Consider the following 26,329-nt stretch of genomic DNA (forward strand, 5'->3'; position numbering starts at 1 on the left):
GTGTGTCTTTACTGCTAGTCACCCTGCGAGGATGCTGGGCCCAGGAGGAGTTCCCTGCCCGGAGCAGTGTGTCTGGGAGGCCCCTTCGGAAGGGCAGCCCCTGTACGGTGTCTCCAGTCGGGATCCCAGAGCTGGAGGCACCGAACCCCACAGGCCTTTGGGAACAGGCTAGTCTAGATTTCCAACCAGGCAGAACGGCCAGCCCATGCCATGGCTTCGCTCACCCTCCTCTGCTGGGCAGCGCCTGGCGAGGGAACACGCTGGCTGCCCACCGGGAGGTCAGGCTGAGAGACTCCCTTTCTGAGACTGGCAGAATGTGTCCGGGCAGCGCTTCACTGGGCGCTCCCCCATAGCGGGTGCAGGGCCGAACGTGGAGTCTGTCCAGCATTGCCGGCTTGGCCTCCTGGAGGGGAAATGCAGGGGCAGTCTGGAATCAGAGATGGGCCCATGCCATGAAGCTGGGACCCACACGTTCCCCACAGGGCGCGCTCAGACTCAGCCCCACTAGAAAGAAAGACCCCAGCTGCCAAATTCAGCTCTGGATCCAAATCCTCGTGCAGATGCTCCTGGAGCTCAGGGGTCCAGCCCACAGTTCTGATCCAGCCTCTCTCGGCCGGGAATCCTGACCAGGGCGAGTTTTCGGGGCATCCAGCTGAGAGTAGCTGGGCGTGGGACCCCCGGAAACCAGCATCTGCGCTGGACCAGTCTCATTCTTCAGCAGCTTCTCCACCAGCAGCTCCTGTGACAATGCCAGGGTGACACCACGTGGCCACTAAGGAAACTAACCCCAGCTCCAGCGGCACACCAGCACTCTCAGTGGGCTCTGCAATACCAGCCAGCCCCGAGACACTACGGCACAGCATCCAAGCGAGTCATGAAAGCCTCACTGCATCCGGGGCCCTGGTAGAGCGAAGCCAAGGCAGGTGTGTTGCTAATGAACATGGGGGACTTGCCCTGTGCTTTGCCCCACACTAACAATAATATAATAACAAGCTATACTCCGAATCTCTAGCACCTCTCACCAGTGGGTCCCAGCACTGTGCAAATGCATGCTGTGTGCGTCGTTTGTCACCAAAGCCTCTCCGCACAGTACAGGTGGTCAGGGAGCTTACAGATGGTTCCTTAAGGCACAAGGGAATCTCTGGCTGTCTCACAAGTATGCAGAGCTAAAGACCCGAGGTGGTCTAGGAGGGGACGCACTGAGAGCTGGCGGGAAGTTTTGGAAGAAGGGTTCGGCCGAACCAAAGCTGTTTGTGGGAAAAGGCTGGGTTCCACAAATTGCTTGTCACGAAAATAGTTTGGGGGGTAAGTTTGGAGATTGTCAGAATGTCGCATGTGGAAACTGTCAGAATAACACAATCTGTGCATTTGCCTCACAACAACTTTTCCTTTAGAAATGTAAATTAATTATAGTACCAAGAATTAAAAATCAAAAAGGTCAATATTGAAATGAAACGTTTCCATTTCAAGATTTTGACTTTTCATCCCAATTCGGGAGGGGGAAATCTTTCAAATTCTCAAAAGTTTTCCCAGCGCTTCCTGGCCAGCCCTCGCTGCTGTTTGGGGTCGTGAATCAGCCCCCCTATCCCCAGCTCTGGCCCTAACTCTCTGCATCCCCTCTGTGCCCTGATGGAGGCACCTTCCCAGGAGCTGTGGGTAAATGAATGCTTGCAGAGTCCCCTGCGGATGACAGCCTGTGCCATGGTGCTGGGTGAGCCCCGTAGAGATCCCTCTCCAGCATAGACCTGCTGGTAGGTTAGGGAGCGGGGCCTCCCCTCCTTAGGACACGAAGGAGCATGGGTGGCCAGTGAACCAGCTGTTGGGGGACGCTAGCCCCTGGCCCCTCCTCTTCTGCCTGAGGCCCCACCTCTCACCCTCCCCTTCTGCTCTCGTGGCCGGGGATAAACCCCTGGCTTGAGGCTGATGAAGCTGGGCCCCCCGCTTTAGACTCTGCACAGCATGAAACCATGACGTGTCTCAGCCGGAGCCCGTGACTGGGGCCAGGGTCCCCCAGACAGGGCAGCCTGCTTGCTCTGCAGGTCTCTGACGGTGGTACCAGGCCCCTGAATGGACTGAAATGATACAACAGGGGAATCACTCACTGCAAGCCCCTCCCAGGTGGCTCCTTCTCCTCTCTTCCCTGACCTCCCTCCTGCTTTCCTGTCTCCCATCCAATTCCGCCCCTGGCCACAGGATGGCGCTCTCTCCCACCTGCACCTACCCTGCACAGAACCGCACCCGCAGGCGGCCATGGACAACTCCACTTTTCATCCTGTACCTCCGCCCTCCCATGTTCTGACCCACACGCCTGCACCCCCCGAGGTGCACTCCCCCTCTCTCACACACAGGCTGTTTCCACTGCAGTGTCAGCCCAGGGTCAGCAGAACTCGAGTGAACAGCCGCTGGGTCTGTTCCCCCAGGCCTGGAGCATCTCCGCTCATTTGTAACCCCAGGCTAGGAATTGTTGAATCCGGAGGCTCTAGCGCCTACGCTGCATTGTGGGAGCCCGAGTCCAACCACCCATGTCCCAGACTTCCTAGTGCCCCCCCCCCGCCCCAGGTGTGACCCTTTGTTCATGGGGCACTGTGGGAAAACCTGACCATCACCAAAAGTGACTGTCCAGATGACAAAGCAAGTCAGTCCGTGGGACTGTGGGACACTTTTGGCGGGCTCCCAGAGCACGAGTCCTGTGGGGCTGTGTCTACACTGCACTGCAAAGCAATCGGCTTGAACCCTGGCTCCTGGCTTGACTCAGACCCTCCATCCCTGTGGGGTCCTGGGCCCCTGGGGTGAGTGATTGGTGTGTAGGTGGAAGGGGGGTTAGGTTTGAGCCTGAGTTTGAACCCTGGCCTTACCCTGCAGTGTAGACATAGCCACAGGGGAATCCGCGCTCGCCAGGGCCCATCTCGGGGAGGATGCAGTAGCTATGGAGCAGGGCACAGCAACGCTCCAGAGCCCTGAGGGGAATGTGTCTGCTCAGAGCTGCAGCGGGCGGCGGGGGGCGGGGGGGAAGTAGGGCCATTCCCAGGCGGGGACAGGCCAGTTCTATGCAGGGGTGGGGGGAGGGCAGCAGGCTGCCATTCTATACACGGCTGGGGGAGAGCCCTGGGCTGGAGGGAGCCAGGCGGCCGTTCTGTACAGGGCGGACGGGGACCCCGGGGTGGGGAGAGCCAGGCGGCCGTTCTGTACAGGGCGGACGGGGGTCCCGGGGTGGGGAGAGCCAGGCGGCCGTTCTGTACAGGGCGGACGGGGGACCCCGGGGTGGGGAGAGCCAGGCGGCCGTTCTGTACAGGGCGGACGGGGGACCCCGGGGTGGGGAGAGCCAGGCGGCCGTTCTGTACAGGGCGGACGGGGGTCCCGGGGTGGGGAGAGCCAGGCGGCCGTTCTGTACAGGGCGGACGGGGGTCCCGGGGTGGGGAGAGCCAGGCGGCCGTTCTGTACAGGGCGGACGGGGGTCCCGGGGTGGGGAGAGCCAGGCGGCCGTTCTGTACAGGGCGGACGGGGGTCCCGGGGTGGGGAGAGCCAGGCGGCCGTTCTGTACAGGGCGGACGGGGGTCCCGGGGTGGGGAGAGCCAGGCGGCCGTTCTGTACAGGGCGGACGGGGGTCCCGGGGTGGGGAGAGCCAGGCGGCCGTTCTGTACAGGGCGGACGGGGGTCCCGGGGTGGGGAGAGCCAGGCGGCCGTTCTGTACAGGGCGGACGGGGGTCCCGGGGTGGGGAGAGCCAGGCGGCCGTTCTGTACAAGGCGGACGGGGACCCCGGGGTGGGGAGAGCCAGGCGGCCGTTCTGTACAGGGCGGACGGGGGTCCCGGGGTGGGGAGAGCCAGGCGGCCGTTCTGTACAGGGCGGACGGGGGTCCCGGGGTGGGGAGAGCCAGGCGGCCGTTCTGTACAGGGCGGACGGGGGTCCCGGGGTGGGGAGAGCCAGGCGGCCGTTCTGTACAAGGCGGACGGGGGTCCCGGGGTGGGGAGAGCCAGGCGGCCGTTCTGTACAGGGCGGACGGGGGAGCCCTGCTCCCTGGCGCACCGTGTGCCAGGATCAGGGAAGATGGGCACCGGGGCTGCCATCAGCACCACTCTGCTATTAGCAGGACCTTGCCAGGGCTTTTCCCTTCTCCCCGCTTCTTCCCCACTCCAGCAGCTCAGCCGGCGCAGCCCAGCATTAGCCAGGGGCGGGGACCCTTGCTTGCTTGCTTGTGCACACCGCTAGCGGGAGCAGCGGGGAGAGGAGGGTGGCCCAGAAGGCTCCCTGCGCTGGGCCATCTCGCTGAGGCACTGGATCCAAGCTGACACTTAGCCGCTACCCAATTCAGATCGACTCCTGCCCCGGGATGATCTCTGCCTGGCTGGAGCGTGGCTAATGCGATCCCACCCTGCACGGAGTCACACACCACTTGCCTGGCTCCCACGATGGGCTCTGTGTGTCTGGTGCTGGTGCTCTCCGCACGTGTGCTGAGTGCTGGGAAGGGTGGTGACGTGCTGGGCACCAGCCCCCAACACCCCCAGGGGCCCTTCCGCCACGGCAGGCTGCCAGTCACTGGCACACTGCAGCAGCAGCCTGCAAGCGCTGACGGTTGCATTGGTACTTGCCAGGAGACCAAGAGCTGCACCTAATATGCACCGGAGCCAGACTATGTGGAGCCCGCAGCATGCAGTGCTCAATTTCAGTTGCAGCCGGCAGCTTGGCCCAGGTCAGCTAACACTGTAGGCACAAGACCCTGGGTGCCACCGTTCTGCCAAGGGGCTCTCAGGGTGAGACAGCTCAGAGCATGAGCGCCAGGGCCCGGTTTGCACCCACCCTCCCAGCGCCCGGGCTGGGAGCACGGCTCAAAGCTCGGGTGAGGCTGCTCCAGGGAGGGGTCAGCGTGCAGAGAGGCCTGAGTGACGGTGGGGAGGAAGCACAGAGCGTGCGGGAGGGACCCGGAGGAGCACAGCGGCCAGAGCAGGAGGACAGCAGGGTGACGTGCATAGAGAGCAGAGCCCAGCCAGGCTCGCAGCATTAGCAACGCAGTGTCAGAGCTTTGATGGAGCTGGCCAGGGCCTTGTCTGGTCCCGGTCGCCCCCATCTTAATGCCACACGGCCCTTGGTGTGGGCATCTGCGTCCCTCCAGTGCCCAGTGCTGGGTGAGCGGCACCCATCGGCAAATCCCGCTAGAGCATCAGGGGGTCACTGTGCTGCACGGGCAGGTGAGGGGTGGTCCTCCCGGCCCTGCACAGTGCCCAAGTCAGGCATCACCCACCTGCGTGTGGTTCTCCCCGATGGCAGAGGGCAGGCTGGATGGAAAGCACAGCTCCCAACGCCCCCAGACACAAGAGAGCAGGAAGGTCTAGGGAAGCGCCAGGCCCCTCGAGTGTGGCCCCACCCCCTCCCAGGCTGGGGGAATGTATTTGGCAAACAAATGGCCCAGCTCCGGCCAGCCGCTCCCAGACCAGGACAGCGGGAGACCAGGTCATTAGGCAGCCAGCGAAGGCAAGACAGCGCTGAGCCGCCAGAGAGCGTTTAAACCCAGCCGTGCAGGGGCTCGTCAACGCTGCAGCTGTTCTGCCGGAGCGCTTCCATGGAGACCAGTGGATCGCAAGCTCGTCCCCGTTGTTATGCCGCGGCCACACTTGATAGATACGGCCTGTGTGGCCCAGAGGATGTCAGCTGTGTGTGGGTTGGGCCGCAAGCGGCTGTGGGCTAACAGGAGGGGTTCTCCTGTCGCTGTGGTTCATCCACCTCCCCCAAGCGGCCGTGCTAGGCTGACCAAAGAATTTGTCCACCGACGTAGCGCTGTCTGCAGGGGCGTCAGGTCAGCTCAGCTCCGTTGCTCCCCTGAGCCACATAGCTAAGTTGACCTAACCTTCGAGGGCAGACCTGGCCTGAGACACAGTATGCTGTTCCGAGCTAAGGACGTTCCCGGGCAGGCGATGGCGCTGCAGCCGCTGGGCTTCTCCGCCCGTCACTGAGAGCGCAGGTGGAGAGCGGGACAAGCCCTGAGTTGTGTGCGAAGGCCTCGTGGCAGGGACCGGCGCTGGGCAGGGTATTCCGGGCCGTGAGCGCTGGCGCGGGGCAGCTGTGCTCTCCGGGGAAGTGCCTGCTGCGGAACGGCAGCTGCACCTCGGGGTCTGCACCACCCCGCAGGATTGCTGCACTCCGGAGCTACTCACTGGTCTGTCTGAAAGAGCACTAGCTTCTCTCCCAGCCGGCGCCCAGGCCAGTGCAGGGGGCAGACCCCAGTGCTCTGGGTGGAGCCAGCAGGCAGCAGGCCTAGACTTGAGCTCAGCTGGTGGGGAGAGGCTGGTCAGAGTTAAGCTGAGGTTGGCCAGAAGTTGTTTTAACAAACCAGACCCAGGAAGGGGTGTGATGTGATGTGCAAGTGCCTGGGTGCAGTTTTTGACAAGCCCAATAAGGGGAAACTGAGGCAGCAGCCGCAGGGTCCAATGTGAGTTGGGTAAGTCCTGGTACAGGGCTCCTCAGTCCGAGCCCTGCTAGACAGCAAGGCAGGCTCCGCACACCTGCCCTTCATGGGGACGAAGGGCTTTTCTCCAGGAGTGCGTGTGTGAACTCTCCGACCAGCCGGCTCAGCCTGTTGCCCAGAGTCACTCGTGCGCCCCCACCCTGGCTGCTCTCATGCCCACAGACTCCCATCCTGCCCCCGCCCCGTAACGACACACATGGCAGGGGAGGTGCTTTCCAGCTCCCTGCCCGGGGTGCCCTGCCCTCCCTGCCCTCAGGACTGAGCTGGGAGTTAGTTCTCCTGGGGAAGGCAGCTAGGGTGACCGGACAGCAAGTGTGAAAAATCGGGATGGGGGTGGGGGGTAATAGGAGCCTTGGTAAGAAAAAGCCCCAAATATCAGGACTGTCCCTATAAAATCGGGACATCTGGTCACCCTAGAGGCAGCTCCCCTTACAGCAGTGACCTCTGAGCACATGGTAGAAGCCACCCACAGGCACTGTGCAGAGAGGCACACCTGTGAGCACGCTGCTCCATTCCTCTCCACTCTCTTGGGGTAGAACACACCTGTGCCTGCAGCTTTCTGCACCAGAGAAAACCGCTTTCAAACAGCCCCAGCCCCCCTGTGCAGTTCCCGCCTGCCCCTTATCCGAGAGCTGGGAATCGCGCACATCCTCGGGTACTCCCAGCACCAGCACGGTATCTGAGCGCTGTCTGCACCCAGAGCTGCCCATGGGCCTTCTGCGCTTGGCCTCTCCTGGGCGGGGAAGGCAGGTGCACACTGAACTGGGTTTTACTCCTTGTTGCTGCATCCTGCCTTGGGTGAGAGTGGGAGGCCTGGCAGCCTTCCCTGGGAATCCTCCGGCTTGGGCTCATCCTCACCTCTGAGCACCGTGATACGGAACGCCCTGCCTCCAGCGAGCCTCGCCTGCACCTTGTCCGGTGCATCGCCCGGAGGACCCTGCTATGCAGAGGTGAAAGTATGCTGGTACGCCGGACTGGAACGGCTTCCCCAGCTGGCAATTTAAAGCAGCGGCTGGCGCCCCGGGCCCTTTAAATTGCTGCCAGAGCCCTGCTGCTGAAGCCCCAGGTAGCGGAGGTAGCCGGGCCCCCGGGGCTCCGGCGGTGATTTAAAGTAGGGTTACCATTCGTCCGGATTTACCCCGACATGTCCTCCTTTTTGTTCTAAAAATAGCATCCGGGGGGAATTTGTAAAACACTCAAAATGTCCGGGATTCCCCCCTCCCCCGGCAGAGCAGAGCGAGCGGCTGGGAGGGCTGCAGGAAAGTCCCGGGCTGGACTCTGGAGCAGCTGTAGAGGAGCCGGATCCGCCCTGCATTCTGAGCCGGCAGCTCTCCCCTGCAGCCCGGTCCGGCAGCACTGTGCAGGGCCAGGGACCGGGTTTTGTTGTGCTGGGGAGCGCAGCCACGTGTCCGGCTCGGCTGCACAGAGCCCAACACCCTGTTCTGAGCAGCAGGGTAAGGGGGGCAGGAGAAGGGGCAGGGAGGTTCTGGAGGGGGCAGTCAAGAAACGGGGGGGGGGCTTTTTGGGGGGAGTGGAGAAAGTTTTGGGCAGTCATGGTACAGGTAGGGGGTAGGGTCCTGGGGGGCAGTTGGGGGGGGTCTTAGGAGGGGGCAGTTAGGGGACAAGGAACAGGGAGTCTTAGGTAGGGGGTGGGGTTCTGGAGGGCAGTTAGGAGCAGGGGTCCCAGGAGGGGGCAGTCAGGGGACAAGGAGCGGGGGGGTGGGGAGCTGGGAGTTCTGGGGGGGGGGCTGTCAGGGGGCAGGAGTGTGGAGAGGGATCGGAGCAGTCAGGGGACAGGGAGCAGAGGGGTTTAGATGGGTTGGGAGTTCTGGGGGGGGCTGTCAGGGGGTGGGGAGTGGTTGGATGGGGCGTGGGAGTCCCAGGGGTCTGTCTGGGGGTGGGGGGGTGGATAAGGGTTGGGGCAGTCAGGGGACAAGAGGCAGGGAGGCTTAGATAGGGAGTGGAGTCCCGGGGGGCAGTTAGGGGCAGGGGTCCCAGGAGGGGGCAGTCAGGGGACAAGGAACGGGGGGAGGGTTGGGGGTTCTGGGGGGGCGGGAAGTGGGAGGGGCAGGGGCAGGGCTAGGGCGGGGCTCCTCCCGTCCTCTTTTTTGCTTGCTGAAATATGGTAACCCTATTTAAAGGGCCCAGGGCTCTGCTGCGGTAGCTGCGGCTGGGAGCCCCTGGCCCTTTAAATCACAGCAGGAGCCCAGCCGCCGCTACCCCAGGGCTCTGGGAGCGGGCGGTGCGAAGGTGCTCCTGTGTAGATGACCTTTCCACGTGTCTCCTCGCCCCAGGGACGGTGGGTTGAAGAACCTGGAGGTGATGGGGGACCAAATCCTTGCCTGGAAGGAAGTTGCCTGAGGGCCAGGGGAAGCCAGAGGTGGGAAATGGCATCTCTTAATAGTGCTGCCAGCCCAGGGTCCAGCCGTGGTGAGTGCATCGGAGCTGAGCACCACGCCTCACTCCTTCCCGAGTTCCCCCTTGCCAGGGTGAGTTCCTCCCTGCTGTGCCCCAGGGGCCGACGGCTGCAGCCTTTGGGAGCAGTGGAGCTGGCAGGTAGAGCTGGGCGAGGGTATTATCCGAGGATGTTGGCACCCTCCAGGGACCCCCTCTGTGGCCGCCCAGCCCAGCAGAGCTCCTAGCCAGCACAGCTGTCAGGCTACGGGCGATGAGAGTGGGGCTGGGCACGGCAGCCTCCATCCAGCCCGGCCCCCCACAAGAGGGGCCCTAATGAGCCGTGGGGCCGGTGTCGGATCTTTCTCCCCCCTCCTTTGTGTGAGCTGACCCCAGGTCTGCTATGGTTGCCGTTGCCATGGCAGCCCAGATGGCTCCAGCAGAAGGTGAATAAGTGCCCGCTTTGAATAATCCGGCAGCTGGTTTCCGACACAGCCCATTCAGCAGCCTACAGATGGGCGGATTATTCCGAGCTTTTCAGTGGTTTCCCTTTATTCACTTAGACATTAATGATTCAGGATTGTCAAGCTGCGGCCCAGCCCCCGTCACCCCGGAGCACCCAGCCCGTGAGCGCTCAGCGCAGGGCACCCCCCCGTGCTTGGCACACGCCTGCCCCGTGTCGGGGGGCTCAGCAAGAGGCGCGGACACGGGGGGAGGGACATTGCACAAGGGGCAGGAGGAGTGAAGGTGACTTGGCTGCATTTTCAGCATTAAAATTTAATGAGAGCTGCAGCAGATTCCTGGGCCGTATGCAGCACCAGCAGCGCTGCTTGGGCGGCCGGGTGGGGGCGTGGGGAGCTGCTGTCGAGAAGATGGGGTGGAGTTTGCATGGTAATATCTTACCCAGGGATTCTCTCTCTTTCTCTCGAAAGCTCCAGCACAAAGAGGCTTGTACACCAGCCAACATCTCGCCCAGCCCGGGGTCCCTGCGCCGCGGTGTCTCACGGAAATCAGGTGAGGATGCTCTTATCTTGGTTTTCTCTTTTGTCTGGGTGAAACGGTCCCCTTCCCCATGGTCACAGCCTTCTGTCGGGGTGTTCTCCCAGGACTCAGCCTGTCCCCACATTGCCAGCTTCTCGGCACCACCAGCACTGAAGTGTGGTGTGTGCACAGAGACACGCCGATAAATAGGTGTTGATAAAACTCGGTGTGGAAACCAGAGGGGGGTTTCCCTAGCAAATGGGGACATACCTTGGAAAGGGGCCAGCAGGGACTGGCCTTCAGCTCCTTGGTTCATCACCAAAAATGTCCATCAGTGCCCTGCTATTTCCCATCGATCTCTGGGTCATTCCTGGTGGGGAAACGGACACTAGCCTCACCGCAGTGAGGAGGCTAAGGGCACCCTCTGCCTTCGCTGACTCCTTTGTGAAGTGGAATGATCAGTTGTGAGTTGTCATTGCCTTTTCCTAACCTCGTTCCCGGCCCTGTCTGCACGAACAATAGCACAGCGAGGCAGGCGCTGGGCGGAGACAGGGCTCCATTTTCAGCACTGAGCAGCTGAGGGCTCAGATTAACTGATATGCCACTTGTCTGTATTTTCTTTCCAGAAGCATCTTTTTGATCCACATCAAGAATAGGGTTTAAGACAGGTAAATGGAACCTTGCATCATTTCCAATGCTCCCCGAAGGGAATGCAGTAAAAATGCTGGTTTACTTCTCTGCCTTTAAACCACCATTTCCTCTAAAATATGGGAATTAGGAGCAATGCTGGGGGGAAAGGGATAGGGACGTGGAAGAGGGCAGAGAAAGTCCAGCCTATGAAGGGGACTTTATTACATCCGTTCCTGTCTGCAAAGAGTTAATCTGACTGATGCGACCATAGAGCATTTTGGGGTGCCATTTTCACATCCATTATTGCTCTGCCACCTTTTGCATTGGAAAATCTATCCCAACCCTGGCAATCAAGGCAAGGCTAGAAATAATGGGTTGTTTAATTCCTAGCGGCTTCTCAAAACCCTAAGGAACGCCCCTGATCTGCCTTCTTAAAAATACATCAAATGCCATAGTCAAACGAGTTCCTGAATGCCCAGCTAGTGCACTAGGCAAAGGAAGGCTTGCTTCAGAACCAGACTCAGCCACTCCTGGAGTGCAGTAGCGTCCGACTGAGTTCCGATTTCACACTCCACCAGGAATCAGAATGAAGGACTAGGAAGTCCTGCCGTGGCAGAGTGAGTGAGGGGCAATGCCCAGACCGGGGAAGTGTAGAACAGCACAGAACGCCCAGGACATTGCATCTTAGCAATCCTGGTGTGTACGGGACTCTAACTCCGCCCTGAAGAAAGCCATTCCCCCTCCCCACTCTGCTGTTCTGCTCACCTCAGCTCATCACACGGGCTGCTCGTGTGACATGACTCGTTAGAGTGGGCTCTTGTTCCTTTGTGCATTCTGCTCCGACCGAGTGCAAAGCTGGGCTTCAGTCCTGGCTTCCTTCCTGTTTATCCCTTGCTTAACCCGAACAATACGGCTGCATATTCACATCTGCAGCATCCCCACATGCTACACTAGCTAACGCTCCCTGCAACCAGTGTATACACAAGCCAACAGCCAGCCCAAGACTGCAACCAGAAATCACAGTTCAGTGGGGCACAAAACGAACATTCATTCTCTCCACTCGATTCCCAGGATCACACAAAGGGAGTGTGCTAACGGGGCATTACCTACCTTTAGAGAACCCAGCCTCCATCTTACAGCCCCATGCAGGGAATCCCTTTGCTACAGTTCTTATGGGCATCCACTGTATCTATTCTAGCAGTGCGGGCAACCTTCCTACGGACTCCCAAGGAAGGCCCCAGGTCCTATGGACTAGCCTCAGTGCACGGTGTTCAGCAAATGCATGCATGCTGGGGCTTCCTCAGGAGAGCCATTTTCATACAGACGCCTACTTGTTAGAGGTAATAAACCTCGCTGACAGCCGTATCCCATCAGAGACTGTGCTACAGTCGTCCCTGCCCATTTCCAGAGGGGTTTAGCCAGGGCAATGGTTGTTATGTTCATATTGTTTTTGAACACAAATCATTAGCAAAGTCTGACTCTAGTGGTGCTGTCAGCTGACTGTACTTCAGCTAAATACAAAAGTGGGGCCAGACCCCAGTCACAGATATCCTGGGGTAAATCCAGAGTAACTCCATTGAAGATGAAGCCTCTCATGTAACTGAGGTCAGAATCCGACCCAACCTCTCTGTAGCTTTAGCTGTTACTGAGAGCGTGAAGATTTCAAGTAGTGCACGAGGCCGAGCGGGCTAGGATATTATGATTTGAAATGGGTAATTGTTTGGTGTGGACTTTCTATGCCTCCTTCACTGTCATTCATACACACACTGTGACCCGGGGACAGCTGTGCATGGGCTCCAGGAAACTCAAAGCGGGTTCCTTTCTAGCACTGCTGGTGGGAAGAAGCTGCAGGGGGGTGGGGTAATTTCCTGGGAGCTAGATTCTGCCCCCAAGTGACAAGCACGAGGCCTGTCATCCTCTGCAAGTGAGCTCAATGCTGGTGGCCAATGGAGCGTGTCTGTGGCTTTGTCTCCTAGTGACACAAAGAGGAAACAGGTCCTTTTCCAGCATCACTTCGGACACAGTGTAACAAAATATGCTTCAGTGGTTCTTGGCATTCTGCCCCAGCTGTCCCCATGTTCACACCACACAGAGACACACAGACTGTGCAAATGTACATATAAGTTAGAGGTGGCCAAAACACCTGATTGCATCAAAATAATTTTTTTGTTTTTTTTTCAAAAATCAAATTTTGATGAAAAATATAATTGAAAATTTGAAAATCAGAAAATTTGGACCAACTTAAAAAATGTAGTGAGCCCTGAAAACAACACAGGTGCGCGCGCACACACACACACACACACACACATCAGGTATTGAAGCAGCTAGTTCAAGGGAAATCTAGGCAGCGGACAGCAGCAGCCAATGGAGATACACAGCTATCTCGAAATGGTTCCAGACCCACCCTTCCCCTTTCCTGCAGAGTCAGATTTTGTACAGATTCCACACCCCAGACTAACGGCTGGCTCCCTCTTCCAGGACAGGGGCCTGGTTCCTTTGATAGTGTGACTCACCGCAGCCTGGCGCTGTGCAGGTGTTAGTGGGAGTAGCCCCGTAGGAAGGCACGACCATGAGCATGGGGTCTAGATTATGGCACAAGTAGCCAGGGATCCAGCCCCATGAGGGGCTGGCCGTGAAGAGCTGCTGGTGTCTGGGAATCTTCTCCTTTTGCTTAAGCAGTGTCAGCAAAGTGATTCCTGCTGCACGGTGGGGGCCAGGCTTTTGCTCTTCCTGAACTGAAGACACACTGCCCTGCCCCTTACCCCCATCAGGCCTGTTCCTCCCCCGGGCTCGCTGTGCAGCCGGACAGCAGGGAGCTCACAGCATTGCGGCCGCCCAGCACTCCATGGCTCAGAGCTGCGGCCCCAATTAGCTCCTGTTCCACCTTCATCGTCTCTCTCCTTCGGAATGTAAAGCTGGCGCCTTCCTAAGTCATGAATGGAAGCGAGTCCAGCCAGCGCCCGAGTGACCCGGCGAGCCCCGCTCTGACACCGCACACACGCCGCTGGCAGAAGCCATTTGTAATGAAGAGGATTTGATCAAATGAGACAGCGAGCGACTCTGGAGAAAGCCGGGGGCTTGGCTTCTGCATACCCTGGCTCCAGAGATGCCCACGCCAAAGGGGCTCCTTTGGAGGGGACTTGCATGCAGACGTGGACGGCGCCACTGGCCACCCCTTTCCTAGTCCAGTAGTGTCTCTGCGGTCATGTTTTCTCCTAGCTTAGGGTGGGGGTGGCCCCAGAGGATCGCAGTCCATCCGTTTCTGTATCCCCAGGGACAGAGCCAGTGAAGGGGACCTCTCTGTAGCAGGAGAGGCGCTGCAGCTTCCCCTGAAAGCACCCTTGTCCGGAAGACGGGCTGATAGCCCTCATGCCAGGGACTCATGGCTGCCCAGCCAGCCCAGTCCAGCCCAGCGACGGGGAGCCTCTGGCAGTCTCCTCTGAGCCCCCGTATCCCACAGGGCGGCAGAGCATCACAGACGAGACTCTCCTGCTGGGTTACTTATCAGTGCGGGGCTTCCCTTCCGTGCCAGCTGGGCCCCGGGGACTGGGGAGCTGGGTGGCCGCGGAAGGTGCTGCATGCTGTTCTCTTTTGCTGCGTTGGTTGCTTTCTTTTGCAGCTGCTAATGACTGACCTGAGGTCTGTTCACACACAGTCCCCTGCGTGGCCGGAGCAGCAAGACAAGCTGGGGGGTTATTTTACAGTGTTCTCGTAGCCAGTGGTGCCAGGTAGGACACGGGGCGAGCCATGCACAGTGGCACTAGCATGCAACTGGCACGCGGGTGGCCAGATTCCCAGAGGGCAGCACCAGGCCTAGGCACCGCTTGTGTCCCACTCCAGCCTGGCAAAGGCCGGAGGGGGGAGGAACATTCCCGTGGTGGTGAGAAGTGGCCCCTGAGTGCCCTGGGGTGGGGGGCCAGTGCTCAGGCGATTCGCCCAGAAGCCCAGGACGAGAGCCTTCCCCGTCCTTACTTGTAGGATGGGGCTGCGCTTCCCAAACGCCCGCTGGCCTGGCAGGAGCTTAACAGCCAGTCACCTTGCTCTGCTGCAGCCCCCTCTGCCCTTGTCCAGCCTTTCCTAGGTCTTGCAACCTGCTCTGAGCAGGACTCAAAGCCTGGACAGGTCTGAGCACAGGGCTGGGGCCCAGCAGCCTCTGAGCTCTAATCCTGCCTCTCAGGCTCACTCCCCCCTGCAGCCTTGGCCATCTTCTCTGAGCTCCGATTCTGCAGCTCCCAGAGACTCTGCTTGGATTGGAGTGGAGACGAGGAGTCATTAGTTAACGCTGGAAAGTTTCCTGAGAGTGGAAAGCGCCAGGTCTCCTGAGTAGGCCAGCGAGTGCCAGAGCTCGGCTGCAGAGAGAGCCCTAATGCTGCACAGACCGGGACGAGGGAGCGGGGCAGCCGGGGGGATCTAAGAGCTTCGTTTGCCTTCTTTGCAGAGACACCATCTGCCCGAGGGATGCTCCGTTCCGCTCCCCGGTGGGATTCCTGAGTCCTGGTGACCCGATGGCAGTGCCGTGGAGGTGCCCTGGCAAGGAAGGGGCGGCAGTGAGTCACAGCACCTCAGACTGGCACCATGATTTGCTGGTTTCTGTTCTTTGCCATAAATCCCCAGGAGCCAGTGTGGCTCCAGAGAGGATCACACTGACTGGGCTGGCGTGTGAGCGTAGCCATGAGGCAGTCTGCACGGAGCTGTGGGAGCAGCACGCACAGGACACTGCCTAGGGTATTGCTTAGTGACGACACCTGGAAGATCTGAACCTGTAGCAAATGCCACGTGTCAGCCTGTGAGTGTAGACTGCCCGATAGATCGCGGCCCAGCGCATCCCCCGTTTCACAGTGGGAGAGGGCTGTGAGACGGAGCGTGGCTAAGGTTAGCTCTGGGTCTTGCCAGGTCACTTCTCCGAGCCAGTGCAAATCCCGATGCCTCGGCCCTTTCACAGAGTTCATTCCCTGGGAAGGAGAACAAGAGCTAATGGCTGGGGAACGTTCTAGACGTTTATGAATGGGGGTGATGCCAAAGCAGTTCATGCTTGTCTGAAACCTCCCCCTGGAAAGAGAATGGATTCCTTGGGGCAGTGGGCCAGGAGGGCGGGGCTGGGTTTGCAGCGTCCCTCTGCAGATTATCCTCAGGGCTGAGAGGTGCAGGCTACTTCCTTCACCCGATCGGTATGAATGATGCTGCTTAGCCTTTCTGGCTTGCCGGGGTGTTCGCCACCCCCCTGAGTGATAGCCCGGGGTGCTAGGAGCCGAGGGGTCACCTGGCCGCGGTGGTAGCGCTGGAAATTCTGAATGGGAACTGGTAGTGGTGGGAGGAGCTTAAGGAACAAGTTCACCCTACTGGCCTTTCGTCACCGGCTCATGCTGTGACTTCTCTCCTTCGGAAAACGTTCCTTTTGTAAATGGAGCTGAGCCCGGTGGGGGCCAGCGGGTCTGCTCTGAATTTCCCTGAGCCCCTGGAGCTTGTGTGACTTGATCTCCTCGTGTCAGCATGATAGCTCGGGGCTCAGAGGGACCCGGCTGTCCCTGGGCAGCCTGGCTCCTCCACCACTGTTCGTGCATTGTCTCTATCACCTGTAGGTGACATTCTGGGGCTTTTCTCTGCCATGCCTGTCCTGTGCAGCGGGTGTCAAGCTGTAATAAGGGGAGAGTGCGACAGGGAGATTAGCTTGCCCTGATGCCTGTCTGCTGGGCTGTGTGTTTAAAAACCTGTCAGCCTCCAAGAGCAATGTGGAGCACCCAGGATTAAATGCCACTTCTCAGAACTCCCCTGAGCCACATTCCTCCATCACCGGTAAATGTAACAACTCCAGCCCTTTCCTGCTGCTGGGAGGTGGGTGGGAATGCGCCCCAGGGAGGTCAGAGAGCAGCTCCCGCTGGCGGGGTGCTGGGGTGGGACTTGCAGGTGGGATTCTTTTAGCAAAATTAGCTGCAGTTGTGTTCCTGGTCAGTGAGGAACGCTCCGAGAAGCCAGTGTGGAGGGCCTTGTGCCAGGGAGCTTGCATCGGGTGAGTCCAGCTGTTTCCCATGTGTGCCAGCACAGAGTATGAACGCTACAGCATCCGTAGAGCAGGAGGGGATGGAATCTCCTGGCTGTATCTACCTACTCCTGACGAGAGGAACCGAGGGAGCCAGGTGGGGCACAGAGAGCCCTGTTTGGTTCCAGGGGGTTATTTCCCTGGTTTCCTTTCCCCCTCACTTCCCGTCCCTGAGATATTCTCTAGCGCATGTGACAGATGGAGCCCGCCTTAGCTGAAAACTTTCTGCTTCTCCCGCTTCACATCTGCAGTTAGCCTCTTCCGGTTGTTCACTGGACTTCTGTGCTGCTCCCTGGGTGTGCTGGGGAAAGCCCCTAGCCAAGCATCCTCCATACGCGGAGCCTGCCGGGTTCATGGTCAGGCCGTGGGGGATCTTCACTTTTCTTTGGAATTCCATTCGTTTTCGTACTGGGCCCCTGCTCGCAAGACAGCAGCTACTCAGACCGGGACAGAAATAGCTTTGTCTCTCCAACAGCCCAGCTGCCGCTGATGTGCTGCCAGCTAATGGCCTTCGCCCCAGCCCTCAGCTTAGTGCAATTTCACAGCGTTCTCCTAACCCTAGTGTTACCCATTTCCTTCCTCCGCTTCTTCCGGCACACTCCTGCCCAGTAGCTCTAACACCTTTAGCTCTGATGGGCTGGCCAGCTCCTCGGCTCGGTCACTTCGGGCCCGTCTGCACCGCCTGTGGCAGCGAGCCTCCCAGACCGAGTCAACAGGCTCAGACTGGTGGCGCTGGGCTGCTGTGTGCAGAGGTTGCGGCGCGGCCTGGGGCTCAGGCTCTGAGGGCCAGGAAGCGGGGTGGGCTTCGGAACCCGAGCTCCACCCTGAGACGTCCCACCAAAGCCCTGGCTAGACAGCGAGCGCCAGTGTGATCCCTGCAAACCCACGCTGCTGCGGGCAGTGCAGACAGACCCGAACAGCCTGACTCTCGCCAGCCCTGGAGCTGTGGGCGTGACACCCTCCTAGCTGGTGTGCGTGAGGGGAGCGCGTAGCTGCGTTCTGCACAGGGGCACGTGGCAGCAGGAGGGGCCGAGCGCTCTCCTAGGCCAGGACGGTGCTAGGGGCTGTGTTTGCAAAGTGCTTTATTCTCCAGTTCGGTTATTTAGGGTGACACAGGCCAGTTCTAGCCTCAGAATAGTGAACCAACAACATTCCAAATCCTGGCCTGATAGACACTGCAGAGCCCAAAGGCGTCTCCTCCCTACAGCTACTAGGAGCTGCCCCTGGCCTATGACAGCAGCGTGGGCTAAATTCCAAGGAGGCGCATCCTCCGCCATCAAGTGGGACTAACTGGTGTGTTGTGCATGTATATTACCGTGCTAAGTTATTAACATACTAATCCAGGAGGATCTCCCTGCTCTCACGGACTCTGCCCCCCAGCCAGGCCTGCTATTGACGCTGGAATGTTGAGTAAGTCACTTGCGAATGAACTAACCCACTAACTGGCTGTAACGCATGCTTTACTAACCCGTCTTGTTTCATCTCCTACTAACCGGGGACAGCACACATTGCCTTTAAAGGGAACGGAAAAGCTTGGGTAAGTACGTCTGCAAAGAAGTCATTCAAGTTGCCGTCCCAGGAACAGAATCTATGTGCAGTGTCAAACATTACAAACACAGCGAGGGAATGTGTGGGGAGCGGCTCCTCCAGGTACCTGGCAGGGCCTGAGTGCAGGATTCTGTCTTTCCCCAGCAACATGGGGTAGCGCTCCAGAAACACCAGAAAGCGGAGGTTTGCCGCACTCTCTGCTCTGCTGTCAGTGCTAGAACTCTCCCAACACCCGCAGAGGAAAGACAGACTCTGCTTTGCCGGTCTTGGGAGGTAACTAGAGGAAGGGCTGATTTTCCAGTGGTGTTTCTGTCTGTAATGCTGAAGTCTGCATGTGGATTCTGCTGTTGACTAGGGATCCTAGACTGGGTTTATTGACAAAAGCTTTTCAGTTCCTTTTTAAGTCACTAGATCTCTCTCTCCTGTTACTAACACATTTCCAAACGGAATTACACAAACTAACCTTTGCTGCTCTTCTCTCCATTTATCTTTCCTAGTCTGTATGTTCTGTTCCTGAACTAAGATGCACTCTCTGGTTATGACATGTGGCTCTTTATTAACTGCTTGTACTAATCTCTTCTTAGTTGGTTCTAGATGCTACTAACATACACTCTTTGGCTCCTTAACTTTCTGATGCTATTCACCATGACGAATGAACGAACAGGCTTTCCCCCACCCCTGTAACAGACCCCTGTTAATGCAACCTCCTCTATTATTCCACTGGCCTTTTTTTCAATGCAGCTGAACATCTTTAACTCCCATTAAGTGCAATGAGAAAGGAAGATGCTCCAGGAGTTTTGAAAATTAGGCCACTGGTCTTCAGTTTTTCAATCAACTTTATGAGGCTAAGAGACAACAATGCCATTCACAGGCTTTATAAAACTGCTCGAAGTGGCATGTCCCACAGACTGGTCAGTCACTTGGTAATTTGTATTTGCCAGAAGGTCCGGTGAAGCGAGTTTGCAGAGAGACCTTGTTAAAAAGCAATTAAGAAACTGCAGTCCCACCTGCACTCCAGACTCTTGAATTGCTTGGAATGCTGGTTCATCTGTCATTGGGAATGGCCTTCACATCAGCCTGAGTGCCTCTGTTACTCCTGAGCTTTGGGACGGACATGGGGCGTTTTCAGCTCGTGCCGGTCCAGGACTCAGTTTCCTTGTATCTCCACGGTTTCCCTTTGGCACTGATGCATGTGGAAAGCAGTTGCCAATCTTGAGCGCCCAACTGCCAGGAGCCGAGTGGCTGAACCTACTTGGTTGATTGGCACTTGTTGTATTCACTAACCCGAGAGGATGGGAGGTGAGGGGCAGGGAGAGGAACAGGCATGTCGTCTAGAGGGAAATCTGCTGTCCAGGCGTTTAACATACTTTATGATGCGCTAACACAGGGCCTAGGTGCGAGGTCTCTGTTCAGCTTTCACTCCGCCTGGATGGGCTGCATTCCCATTGCCTTCTCTGGGAGCTTGCCAGAGTGAAGGCGACAGGGTTTGGCCCGTCCACTGTGCCTTTGGCATGCAAACCGGGAATATCCGCGAGCTAACCAGCATCCCCTCGGGGGGCCTGCAGTGCTTATTAACAGGACTAACCTAGCCCCTGCATGGATGGAGAGGAATGCTGGTTGCTGTCCTTTTAACTGCACTTAACTACTGAGGGCAAAGGCCTGATTCCTAAATCAGTCAGTGATAACAGAGGGAGTGGGAACTTGACGCCCTTAACCACCCCAAAGGCTATGCATGAAGCCAGGCAGTGGGTCCCTCCTGCACTGCTCCGGGGGGAGAAAGGTGCCAAGCCAACAGACCGTGGCTGCTAACAGGAGAGGAGACCTGGGTAGCAGGAGAGGCAGGAGGCTGCGAGCCAGGACATGGCTGCTCAGAGCTGGGGCGGCGGCGATAATGTAACGTGTGTGTGTGTGTGTGTGTCTGGCATCATCGTGAGATGTTCCCTGGAGAGTCGTGCATGGGCGGGGGAGCAAAGGGAGGTGCCTCGGTTCAGATGTGGAGATCGCAGTGACTCAAGGGCAGTGTGGGGCACTCCATAGAGAAGGGGCAGCACAAGTGACAGGGGAGCAGAGCCAGTGGGCAGAGCTCAGAGAGCTCGGGGGGAAGATGGCAGGTGTGAGAGGAGGGCACAGTGAGAACAGGGAGGGGGTGCAGGCAGAGAGGAGAACAGCGCCAGTCCATAGGCAGAGCGGGACCAGACGCAGCATGTTACTGGGTTACCGAGCACCCCTGTCCCCAGTCCCCCCGCTGTCAGCTCCACTGACATTCCTGGGGTGAGTTTGCCTGGTCTGTGCATCAGCGTGGCCGAGGGCTACACACGAGAACCTCTCCTTGAACTGCCCCCACTCGGGGGCAGCCTGGCTGTGACCCTCAGGCGAGCAGAACTCCCGGGAGGAGAGAGTCTGCCTAGACAGACAGACAGACAGGTGCTTGCTCTCCGGGGGTGAGCAGCTCTGCCCAAGTGCTTTATGGATCTGGCCTGTAACTGATGGGAACCTCTCTCGCTCCTGAGACGCTCTGGTGCTAACTCCCTTTCCCTGGCTGGCTTGCTGCCTAACTACTAACAGCTGTTCTGCTTTGCCTTGAGACGTGTAGCTGGAGAAGGACCCACAGCGCGACTCGGTCTTTATGCCAATTTATTGCCTGTTTCTGTAGCAGACCCCCCCACCTTTAACCCCCGTGTGTTTCTGTACTAACCACCGCGACCTGTTCCTTTCAGGCTGATATTAACGGCTTGCTGGGGATCTCGCCGCTAACCTGGCTGCCTCCTCTCGATTATCTCTCCGGGTCCGTGTCTGGCCGTGATGTGGCTGGTGTATTTTCACCTAACACACTAACTAGTCGGGAGGCTGCCCAGCCCTGACTGCTCCCTGCTTTATTAACATACTAAAACCTCTCTCAGGGCTGGGCTCAGAATGGGTTTGGGGTCCGTTGTTCCATGTGCCTCCTTGGAGAGTGGGGCTGTGATGCACCCCCAGATCAAGGAGCGAGCACGACTTGCCCTTTCGGGGGATACTGCAAGGGGTAGAGTACCTACCTGCTGTGGATCAGAGCGACCAGCGATGCAGGTTTGCCCAGCAGATCAGGGAAGGGGCTGGTGGAAAGCAGCGCTGGGATGGGGCCCTCCAGGGGCAGGAGGGCATGCGGGCTCGGCCAGGACACAGCGAGGTGGGCTCCGATCATGGGGAAGCCGAGCTAGGGTAAGTCGGGGTGATCTGGCACAAGGCCTGACAGAAGAAGTGAAACCTTCCTGTTTTGGAGGTGAGCGAGAATCTGCCCAGGATAATGTAGCAACCGGGGAACCAGCATTTCAGCCTTGGTGTTGTTCTAAGCGTGCCCATGCCCCAGCCCGGGAGCTGCAGCTCTTCCAGGCCACCCCTCGCTGTTGTTTTATGGTGTCTTTCACAGTCTTCAGTGACCTGCGCCTCCCGCGCTGCTCACGAGCTAACCAGTCCGCCAGGCAGCAGGTGCTACAAGGCTGGATTTGCTCATCCCAGGAGATGTGTGGAACACGGGAGCCCAAAAGGCCAAACCCGTGTCTGTGCCAACCTCTGCAGGACTCGGCATTTGGAAACGTCCCGGACTTTCTCTGGGTCCTCTGCTCTTCTGGGCTGTTGGCTTGCACAGGCTGGAACCCTGGGGCCTGAGGGTGGGAGCTGCTGGGAAGGCTGCAGACTCCACCTGCTAGTCTGAAATATGCTCCCGTCTGCACGGCTGGCTGCTCGGCCGCCAAGGGCAGCGATGCAGGGCGGGGACAGGGAGCACATGGAGGGCAGCTTTGCTCGGCCGGCTCTGTCGCTCTGCTCCTTGTCACTGCGCACGTTCCCTGCTCGGCGCCCAGGTGCCCTTTGGGTTCAGGTGGCTTCCAGTCTCTGGCTGGGCAGGGGCAGCGACTCCAGGGGCCCAGCGTGGCAAGGGAACATGGGGGTCACCAGCAGCCGCCTGCTCCAGACCCAGCTCCTGTCGTGCATTGCGCTGCTTCTCGGCCCCCAGGCAGGCAGCGATCCCCCTTAGCGGGTCACAAAGCTGGGGTCCCCCATTTCCCTGCAGGGGCTGTGGGGCTCTAGCCTGCTGGGCTCGACATGGATTTCCAGGGAGACCGGAGAGCTGGGGGATGTGGGGATGAGGGCGTGAGCGGCCTCTGGCATGATGCTGGGCAGCGCGTGGAGGGAGCTGAGGGGAGAGCTGGACTGGCGTATGAGGAGAGGTTAAAGGGGGGGATGGCAGGAGCCCCCAGGAGTTGGCCCTGCGAGCGGGGAGGGAGGGGATGATCTAGGGGGCCCAGGGGAGCATGTAGGAACCCGGAGATGAGGGACAGGAGAGCTGGGGCAGGCAGCAGCGCCGGCTGGGGCAGGCCTTCCTCAGGACGGGCTAGCTGGCCTCACAGCACTTCCAGCTCGAGCGTCGGGGAGCGGGGATCTCCCAGCGTACCGAGGCTGGCCGGTTTTCAGTCCAAGGCGGGGTCACTCTGGCGAGCGATGGCAGACCCCCAGGAGTCCCCTCCTCCTGTTCTCTGGGCCTCAGCCTGCGTCGGTGCGCCACGTCGTGCGGCCAGCGCGGGACTCAGCAGGACGCTGCCGCACACACTCACTGCCCTCGGGGGCACTTGGGCCAGGTAACGCTGGCTGCTGAGGGAGGCGGGGACCAGCCTAGAAGGGCCATTTGTGTGCGGCAAGTCCTGTGTTCCTAGGTACAGGAGAGTCACAGCAGGACTGCTCCTCTCCCCGGCCCTGCATAGATTCATAGATTCATAGATTCTAGGACTGGAAGGGACCTCGAGAGGTCATCGAGTCCAGTCCCCTGCCCGCATGGCAGGACCAAATACTGCCTAGACCATCCCTAATAGACATTTATCTAACCTACTCTTAAATATCTCCAGAGACGGAGATTCCACAACCTCCCTAGGCAATTTGTTCCAGTGTTTAACCACCCTGACAGTTAGGAACTTTTTCCTAATGTCCAATCTAGACCTCCCTTGCTGCAGTTTAAACCCATTGTTTCTGGTTCTATCCAGAGAGGCTAAGGTGAACAAGTTCTCTCCCTCCTCCTTATGACACCCTTTTATATACCTGAAAACTGCTATCATGTCCCCTCTCAGTCTTCTCTTTTCCAAACTAAACAAACCCAATTCTTTCAGCCTTCCTTCATAGGTCATGTTCTCAAGACCTTTAATCATTCTTGTTGCTCTTCTTTGGACCCTTTCCAGTTTCTCCACATCTTTTTTAAAATGCGGCGCCCAGAACTGGACACAATACTCCAGCTGAGGCCTAACCAGAGCAGAGTAGAGCGGAAGAATGACTTCTCGTGTCTTGCTCACAACACACCTGTTAATGCATCCCAGAATCATGTTTGCTTTTTTTGCAACAGCATCACACTGTTGACTCATATTTAGCTTGTGGTCCACTATAACCCCTAGATCCCTTTCTGCCGTACTCCTTCCTAGACAGTCTTTTCCCATTCTGTATGTGTGAAATTGATTTTTCCTTCCTAAGTGGAGCACTTTGCATTTGTCTTTGTTAAACTTCATCCTGTTTAACTCAGACCATTTCTCCAATTTGTCCAGATCATTTTGAATTATGACCCTGTCCTCCAAAGGAGTTGCAATCCCTCCCAGTTTGGTATCATCCGCAAACTTAATAAGCGTACTTTCTATGCCAATATCTAAGTCGTTGATGAAGATATTGAACAGAGCCGGTCCCAAAACAGACCCCTGCGGTACCCCACTCGTTACGCCTTTCCAGCAGGATTGGGAACCATTAATAACAACTCTCTGAGTACGATTATCCAGCCAGTTATGCACCCACCTTATAGTAGCCCCATCTAATTTGTATTTGCCTAGTTTATCGATAAGAATATCATGCGAGACCGTATCAAATGCCTTACTAAAGTCTAGGTATACCACATCCACCGCTTCACCCTTATCCACAAGGCTCGTTATCCTATCAAAGAAAGCTATCAGATTGGTTTGACATGATTTGTTCTTCACAAATCCATGCTGGCTATTCCCTATCACCTTACCACCTTCCAAGTGTTGGCAGACGATTTCCTTAATTACTTGCTCCATTATCTTCCCTGGCACAGAAGTTAAACTAACTGGTCTGTAGTTACCTGGGTTGTTTTTATTTCCCTTTTTATAGATGGGCACTATATTTGCCCTTTTCCAGTCTTCTGGAATCTCTCCCGTCTCCCATGACTTTCCAAAGATAATAGCTAGAGGCTCAGATACCTCCTCTATTAGCTCCTTGAGTATTCTAGGATGCATTTCATCAGGCCCGGGTGACTTGCAGGCATCTAACTTTTCTAAGTGATGTTTAACTTGTTCTTTTTTTATTTTATCCGCTAAACCTACCCCCTTCCCATTAGCATTCACTATGTTAGGCATTCCTTCAGACTTCTCGGTGAAGACCGAAACAAAGAAGTCATTAAGCATCTCTGCCATTTCCAAGTTTCCTGTTACTGTTTCTCCCTCTTCACTAAGCAGTGGGCCTACCCTGTCTTTTTATCAATACATTAGAAGCAAGAGGAAGACCAAAGTCTTCTTGTTTCCTTTTATTCCCGTAGCTAGTTTGAGCTCATTTTGTGCCTTTGCCTTTCTAATCTTGCCCCTGCATTCCTGTGTTGTTTGCCTATATTCATCCTTTGTAATCTGTCCTAGTTTCCATTTTTTATATGACTCCTTTTTATTTTTTAGATCGTGCAAGATCTCGTGGTTAAGCCAAGGTGGTCTTTTGCCACATTTTCTATCTTTCCTAACCAGCGGAATAGCCTGCAGTCGCTATGGGCAGGCCCAGAGGCCCCAGGGCTGGGGAGGGCGGATGGTGCTCGTGGAGCGGTGACGGGACACTGTCTCGATGGGCTGGCAGAGCCTGGGCCTGGCTGCTGGGGACTTTCCAGGGGTGAGCAGCGTCTGATGTTCCCTGCAGGGAGCGAGACCAGGAGGCGACAGAGGGAGCTTGCAGACGAGTTTCAGGCTGCTTGTGCCCCAGCTTGTCACTTTCGGGTTTCACAAACCCTGCTGCCAACACCCCAGGGGCTGCCCCACAGTCTCTGGGGTGGGGGTGGGGAGATCCCTGCCATCCCACAGCCTTGCTGCTCTCGGGTTTCAGCTCCCGGGTAGAATGGGCCCCTCTAGTGGGGAACGCCCCAGTTCCTCTAGAGCCAGAGAGCTCTGGCCGTGGCCAGGGGAACAGGTGTGCGAGGCGAGACGGACAGACAGATGGACAGACCAGTAAGAACGGCAGTCTAAATCATGGGGATGACGATGCAGGCCCAGCACTGCCTCGACTGGGTGGCTTGGAGATGGCTCGCTTCCTTGCAGCTGCACCAAGCAAAGGGCCCAAAGCCGCTCACGGCTCCTCGCAGGCAGGGGAGACGGAAGCGGCCTGTTTGGCCACGTCTCCCGCTGTCCTGATTGTTCCCTATTGCACGTTACAGCCGCTGGTTTCTCAGTGGTCCAGGCAGTGGCACACCCAGCACTTGCCTTGGGAGACTGTTCTGTAGCCTCTCACACCAGGCCATTGGGCCATTTCTCCAAGCTGGTGTGTGTCTCTGATGGCCCTGTGTATGTGCGTGTGCATGTGTGTGTGTGTCTGATGGCTCTTTGTGTGTGCGGTGCGTATGTGTGTGTGCACGTGTATCTCTGAAGGCCCTGTGTGTGTGTGTGTGGCGTGTGTCTCTGATGGCCCTGTGTCTGTGCATGTGTGTGCAATGGCTCTGTGCGTGTGTGTGTGTGCGTGTATCTCTGATGGTGCTGTGTGTGTGTGTGTGTGTGTGCAATGGCTCTGTGCGTGTATCTCTGATAGCTGTGTGTGTGTGCGCGTCTGACGGCTCTGTATGTGTGGGTGTGTATCTCTGGCTCTGTGTGCATGTGTGCGTGTATGTGTGCAATGGCTCTGTGCGTGTGTATGTCTCTGATGGCTGTGTGTGCAATGGCTCTGTGTGTGCGCAATGGCTCTGCGTGTGTATCTCTGGCTCTGTGCGTGTGTGCGCGCAATGGCTCTCTGTGTGCGTGTGTGTGTTGTGTATGTCTCTGATGGCTGTGTGTGCATGTGCATGCATGCACGTGTGTGCAATGGCTCTGCGTGTGTATCTCTGGCTCTGTGCATGCGTGCGCAATGGCTCTGTGCATGTGTGTGTGTGTGCGCGCAATGGCTCTGTGCGTGTGTGTGTGCGCAATGGCTCTGTGTGTGTGTGTGTGTGTGTGTGTGCAATGGCTCTGTGTGTGTGTGTGTTGGCAATGGCTCTGTGCGTGTGTGTGTGCGCGCACTGGCTCTGTGCGTGTG

At 57.7% G+C, this 26,329-nt stretch overlaps 1 long non-coding RNA gene across 1 annotated transcript; it reads left to right on the plus strand.

Moving 5' to 3' along the window:
- Positions 1 to 9,662: 9,662 nt before the first annotated feature.
- Positions 9,663 to 23,389, plus strand: LOC128824455 (uncharacterized). Its single transcript, XR_008442476.1, has 4 exons — positions 9,663 to 9,867; positions 10,461 to 10,502; positions 14,084 to 14,192; positions 14,903 to 23,389. It is a non-coding gene; the product is annotated as an uncharacterized LOC128824455 (long non-coding RNA).
- The last annotated feature ends 2,940 nt before the right edge of the window (positions 23,390 to 26,329 follow it).

Source organism: Malaclemys terrapin, chromosome 16 (assembly GCF_027887155.1).
Source record: "Malaclemys terrapin pileata isolate rMalTer1 chromosome 16, rMalTer1.hap1, whole genome shotgun sequence".
Lineage (NCBI taxonomy): Eukaryota > Metazoa > Chordata > Testudines > Emydidae > Malaclemys > Malaclemys terrapin.